Source organism: Fundulus heteroclitus, chromosome 21, assembly GCF_011125445.2.
Source record: "Fundulus heteroclitus isolate FHET01 chromosome 21, MU-UCD_Fhet_4.1, whole genome shotgun sequence".
Lineage (NCBI taxonomy): Eukaryota > Metazoa > Chordata > Actinopteri > Cyprinodontiformes > Fundulidae > Fundulus > Fundulus heteroclitus.
Window position 1 is genome coordinate 615419 of NC_046381.1, and position 7082 is coordinate 622500.

A 7082-nucleotide genomic window follows, 5' to 3' on the forward strand; every position below is an offset into this window, starting at 1 on the left:
AATAGTCGGCTGACTTTCAAAGCCTGGGAGACGCCACATGTAACGCTAAAAAATCGTAGCTAGAACAGGTTTACTCGTACAGTGTCCAGTCAGACAAAAATCACGACACTCCACACACGAACAGATTTAACTCAAGATCATTTCAGGGAAATCTTCAGATTTAATACAAATAGATGAAAGGAAGGAATAAAGTTGTCAGTTTGTGGACCGGAATCATAACAAAAAGAAAAGCCGTTAGTTAAATCATTGGCGACAGCGCGAATGAGGGGCTCTATGTTTGCTGCTCTATGATATGGAGGTGAGTCTGATTTTGTTCTCGGCGAATCCCTCACCTCGCTTTCTGATTGGCTACACGTCACAGTCAACAGGATGCGTGCTCGTTTGTCCTCGGGGGACACCACACAAGCTAGGATGTCGGGGAAAGACAATCCAACACGTTGAATATCCCCGATCTGAGGTCGGAGCGGTCCGGACGTTCTACCGAGTGGACCAGATCACTATTAACACACCACACACTGCAGCAGATTCTCTTAAGATTATCTGATGCACCACCCCAATAGTCGGCGCCTCAGAAGGAGACGACCGGGGCAAAAGTTTGGCTAAAATCTTGCAGTGTGAACCAGACTTTAGCCGAATGCTATTGAGGAAGACCAACGCCTAGAGAAGAAACTCCAGACGTCAGAAAAACATGCATCTTACAATTTGTGATACACTCAATAGAGCAGGGGTGTCCAACTCCAGTCCTCGAGAGCTGGTGTCCTGAAACTTTTAGAGGTTTCCCTGGCCCCACACACCTGAATCAAATAGGACAATTAGGTCCTCAGTATGCAGTCAGGTTCTTCAGAGTCCTGCTAATTAACTGATTATTTGACTCAGGCGTGTCAGACCAGGGACACATCTAAAGGTTGCAGGACACCGGCTCTCGAGGACTGGAGTTGGACACCCCTGCAATAGTTTTACTACATCTTTTCTCTTCTTAGACAAGTCATACATTCTCCTGCACAACCACCACACTACATGCCATAAGAATCAAGAGGGGACATTTTTTCTCACACAAGATAACATTCAATCCACCAAAATGCTTAATTTGATTAATCTTCTGACAGCAGAACTCAACAAACTGCAACACCAATAAAGTTTTACCGTACACACCTGCTGAAAGCCAAGGGGCAGTTCTCACATACCCGAGCCCTTTTTCCCAAGAGGATTAGTGAATTTTGCATATTTTAACGAGGCGCTATTCTGGCATATTTATATTTTGACATCTGAATTGTCAATGTTCAGTGTAAGTTGCATTTTCAGTTTACATAATAGGTTCTATTTGCAAATGAGGCCGCACACAGGTCAGCTTAGTTATTCAAGACTTCTTGAAGTTGCATTCATGTGACAATGTTTTAATACACATTTATACATATTTTACAACTGTGCAGCAGATGTTCACAACATCTTATTTGGAATATTGAACTTAAAGGTCTATAAGTTTGCTGTAATTATGCTGCCATACATAGGAATGGACGGCAGAGGCAGCTAATGTGAATTCATGTTCTTGAAATGTAATACTCTTTGTGCTCAGAAGAAGTAGATGATTTGGATGCTAGAATCAGTAAAAGTATGAAAAGTGTTCAGTGTTTGTGTGAAAAACATAATTAACATAATGAGTTAAAAATGTCCTTTTACTGTATCTAAATCGTTGGAAATGTCACTCTTTGCGGTTATAAATACAGTGGAGTACATTTGTAATTATAGGCAGTGCAAATATTTTAATAACTATCAGGTCCACGGTTTCAGGGTGATCGGACAAGATCATTCGACATGCCAAAACAGTATTATTTTTTTTCTAGACCTGTTTTATTCATGGGTTATACGGTTTTGTAATGAATTATTACAATACCAACATTATATAAAAAGAGTTACAAAATACTTTTGACATACACAGTGATAACTCTAACATCTTACAACAAAACAAGGCGATGCCGTATGACTGCATTTCTCAAAAATCCATATTAGATTGTTCTGTTTATGGGTCAAGGAACTGAGTAAGTACTCTAATGACCCCCTTTCCCTCTGCTGTCAAGCGGTGTCCTTTGACCACTGGCTGTGTTTCCGGTTGATTGTCCCTGTCATGTTGGATAGCCTCAGTTACCCTGTTGTCAGGGTCTGTAGAAGCCTCACAGTAATTGCGCAACACAAAACACACATAAATGACAGATGGAAGATCATTTAGATTAATGTCCATGGCTCTTCTCAGGGCCTCGAGTTGGGCATTTAGTCTTTTAAACGTACATTCAATTATCGTTCATGTTCGACACAATGAAAGTCCAAACTACTGCTTTTGGACACTGTGTCCCCTATTAGCATATTCTGTCATGAGGTAAGGTGATAGTGGACATGTGGGTCGCGCAGGTTGTAGACGGACATGGCCTCTTCATGGTCATCAAATTGCCTTGTACTTGGGGGAGTCTTCCTTTGTTTTAGATTTGTGTTTATTATGGAGTTGGCGAACACTTGTGAACACTCACAGGCCATTTCACGGCCAGGTCAATAAAAGAGTGCATGTAACTGTAGCCGGCCTCAGGCGTGCTACTTGTTTGACTCTGCGTTGTGTAGTGATTCCAGGTCAGCCTACTGATGGCGTATTTATTCTGTACAGAATGATATGAAAACTGTTCAGCAGCAAATATCATACCCAGCCGACATCAGCCCACCTTCCTCCATAACAGCCATGAACGGTCTGGTCTGAATATTACGTATTTTAAATCAAGATGAAACAAATGAAGATAACAGAAACACGCCACCAGCAAACCTCCACAATAAGTAATGTATAAAAAAAACTTGTACATTGTGAAAAATAAAAAAAAGTATAAAACTCCGACATTGAACAAAAAAGTTCAATCAATAAATAAAACAACAACATACCTGTACAGAGTGATATGAAAACTGTTCAGCAGCAAATATCATACCCAGCCGACATCAGCCCACCTGCCCATGACAAAGGGAGCAAAAAAAATGTAGCATTGCGCGGGAAAAACGATCGGCTCATTCACAGAAATGCTGCGACAGTAAAACTCTTTCACTCCATAAAAAAACATCCCATTCACCGTTAAACAACTCACAAACATGTTAGCTTTAAAGACTGTTTAACATTTTTCATTACACTCGAGCTTCTAACCAACAAGCTAACAAGAGCTCCGTGAAAACTCACCTTCCTCCGTAACAGCCATGAACGGTTTGGTGAAGGAGGAAGTCACGTCACCAGTTATACCCGCAAAAATAAAACTAAACTTTCCGAAAATTATTATACAGAGTATTTTTCTTTAAAATAATAATTCTAACATAAAACGGAAAATCAAAAAAAAAATTAATGAAAATATAAAATCAAGGATATTTGGTGGAATGAATTTCCTTCCTTCCACGCTACATAACCACAGGTGGCTTGGATGTTTAGGGTAACCCTCCCCTTTCTATTAAATGTGTCAGTGGAATTGGCTGGTTGCTCTATCTCCACATGGGTCCCATCCACAGGGAGACCATAAGTCCGTTCATGTGCCTGTGATACGTTTTTGATTGACTTTGCTGTTCTTTCTATATCTCTTTCTGCAGGTGTGGAAGCATACTCTGAACATGTTGTCTTGTTCCCTCTTTTTCCTTCGCTCCATTTTTGTCACCCTTTCTCCAGTTTAATGTTTTGCCTCACCTTTTTCTCTCTTTTTATTGTCTTTTAATTTTCTGTTTCTGTGTCCATTGAATTTAAAAAAAATACCAACATAACGTCCAATAAAGTTTATTCCATGCAAATCAAGCAGAGCGCTTGTGAAAGTAAATCTTTTGGGCTCTCTTTGGCAACTAAAAACCAATTCTTAGTGCTGCACTGCCAGACAGGACACATAAAAAAAGAAAGAAAGAAAAGTTTTCCCACTGGTAAGATCCAGAACCAGTGACGTCGACGTAGAATAACGTTGTTCCTCCGTAGTGGGAGGCAGAGTTGCTGTAAAACACTCTTTCTCATCTGCACCCACAATGTATTGCATTAGTTGGGCTTGTAAAAAATGCATTTATCGCTGTCAGGCTGTTTATGTTTTGCACTTTGGGCAGTATTTATTTATTTAGTATCTAGATCTAGATTTCTCCACCTGCTGCTCCTCCCATCTCCTGTCCTTTATATTATATACTGTCAGTCCAGGCATTAATAGTTGTCAGGTCTTCCGTCTAACCACCCAAGTTCTAGTTTCATCTTTGCCGTGTTGCTGGCTCTTGTTTCCACTCGTCCGGTAATCTTTGTTCATCTATTTAATAAATCTTTGCTTCTCAACATGCGACTTCCGAACTCTTGGCTGTGTTTCGGTCAGAAGCCAAACACCCGACCCTAAAAGTCCATTTTGCCATGCAGCCACAAAATCTGAGTTTTCAGAAATCGCCATTTTGACCAGTGTTTTCATAAATATTCGTTTTCGGTGATTTAATACTGAGTTTTTGTGTGGATGAAAAGCCAAAACGCATTAAAAATGTATTTATTTTTTAGATATTCTGCTATGTGTAGACCTTAGAGACTTACAGTCCTCCTTGCCAACACCCTAACCCTTAGCTGCATCCGTATCTGGTCAAAACTGCAACCTTAGTATTACTTCCAGTTAGACTAAACATGTTAAAAGATGACTTTAAACCTTCATCTGCCAGTTGTATAGGTGTGTATTTCCTTAACACTATATGAAATGTTGCTTTTCAAACTGGAATAACTCTTCTGTGTAACAAATATTTAAATCCCAAATTCCTGGCAATGCAATGCTTAAATGGCAACAATCTGAGGTCAGTGTTCAAGTGTCTACAATGAAATCAAGGACTGTATTTTATTCTCTTCATTTCTCTGCAGATTTACCATGGAAACAGGTTCAAAAAGTTATCTCATTAAAACAGAAACAGCCTTGGCTCGGCGCGTTGCTTGTGTGTAATCACCGTTTCTCTCCTATAAACGGGAACAGCTTATTGGATTCTGCAGATGTGAATCAAGAGGGGAGCTTTTCAGCTTTGACAAGGGCAAAAGTTTATTTGTATTCTCATTATTAAACATAGATTTTTTTTATGAATCAAGATACTTGTGGCTTTTTCACTCCTTTTTTCTTGCTGTGCATCTCTCTCAATAAAATGCAGCTGTGAGTGAATGCATCAGATGCTACATAGATGCTGAAGCCTTTTAGCTGCTTTTAAAAGTAAGTTATCAACAAAAAGGGGTCAAGTTTACCTCTCATAACGTGTTTAATTTCACACGTTTAATGTCTACAAATAATGTCTTTAATACCCAATTTTGAGTGTTTTTTTTTCTGATAAAGCTAATATGTGTTTGTGAGGATTAATCAAAATTAGCTTTAAGATTTTGTACACACACAAGAATCTTACCTTGGGTCACAGCATGTAGACATTAAAGGTAGAGTGGAAGATTTTTCCGGAGATGTAGCTAAGAAACACCCAAATCACTTTTTTAATTACTGCATGTACAAGACAATCTTACCTGTTCTTCTGCTCCTCAGGGAGATCGCATGAAAATGTCTCCTAAATACATTCTGGTCTTATTTATTTCTTCTGACACCTTTTCTAATAATAAACTTGTAAGAGAGTTCACTACTTGCGCCTCTCAGCCATTTTCAAAGTATACAGTGAGAGCAGCGGAGCTACAATGAACAGCTAAAACTGGAGCTAACTGGATACATAAACACTAGAAGTAACAATGCGTAGTTTCCCATCTAATTTGTGCCCACATTTACTGTCGTTTACCTCTACAATGAATTAGGTTCTTTTTTCGGATGGATCTCATTTAAAGTATTTCCATAGAAGAACCTTTGGGAACTTCCGACCACCAGGTTTGGAACATACAGCGGCCGTCATGGTCCATCAATGAATTAGTAAACTCAGCGTCGGCGTGACCAAGGATAGGAAGGAGCAGCATTACTACTACTGACTGACTGTTTTCAAGCACAACAGGCAGAAATGTAATGAGTTTGAACGTCTGACAGACTACCCACAAACATTTTCGTCTGGTTTTGTCTCGTCGGCGAAAGTTCACACACGTCTCATCGTGTTTTAGTCATCAATGAGCCATTTTCATCTCGTCATCATCACGAACAAAAGGGTCCATCATTGAAATAATTATACATGTTTTCCAAAAACACTGCAAATTGAAGCTCTGCACGCTGTGTTTCATCTTGACATGTGTTTCTAAATTTGCCATGTTTGTAACCTTGCAGCCGGTTCAGTACATCAGTATTCTGTATTATGTCATCGCTAATGTACAACATACAGTGCCTTGTAAAAATATAAATTTTCCTTGATATCAGCGGCCTTGTCCCAGCTTTTTTTTTTTGTGCCCGTGTCCTTTTGCAGCATTTCAGGCATACCATATACCAGGGTCTCTTGCACCTCACTCATTTTACAAATATATATAATATATAATTATATATATATAAGATATATATATAATAAGATATCTATATATATATAATATATATGATGAGGACTGTGTTATATATATATATATAATAATCTATATATATATATATATATTCTAAGTATATATATATATATAAAATATATCGCGGTGTATAATATCAATATAGTACTGTAGTATCTTATATATACTGTGTATGATAAATATATATATATATCCTGGTATATATATAAGATATATCTATTCTATACTATACTATATATGATGTATTAATATCCTGTATATACATGTATATATATATTTTATCTATATTACTATGAATAATACTATATCTATATATAATATATAACTGTATAGAATTATAATATCTATATATATATCACTGTATATAAATATGGCCTGGCCGAGCTCAAAAAATGCCTCAACTCTTCTGGAGCAACCTGTCAGCCGGCAGAGGTGAGAGTTGGCTCACGCACTGCAGAGGAAGAGGCAAGAAGGCTGAAACTTCGTATTAGCAGGCTTGGTTCATGCAAGGCTGGTGGTAGTGGGAACAGTCCTAGTCCAGAAGACAGAAGTTCAGGGAGATGTCCGAGAAGAGATTGGTAAAGCAAGAACATCCAGAAAATGTGATTATGGTCAGAATGTG

General features: G+C 38.4%; 1 long non-coding RNA gene across 1 annotated transcript; it reads right to left on the reverse strand.

The window, feature by feature from the left end:
• Positions 1 to 2610: 2610 nt before the first annotated feature.
• LOC118556987 lies at positions 2611 to 3228 on the reverse strand. The gene is made up of 3 exons (XR_004927528.1): positions 3203 to 3228; positions 2917 to 2979; positions 2611 to 2642 (listed from the first exon to the last, which is right to left on the reverse strand). It is a non-coding gene; the product is annotated as an uncharacterized LOC118556987 (long non-coding RNA).
• Positions 3229 to 7082: the final 3854 nt, after the last annotated feature.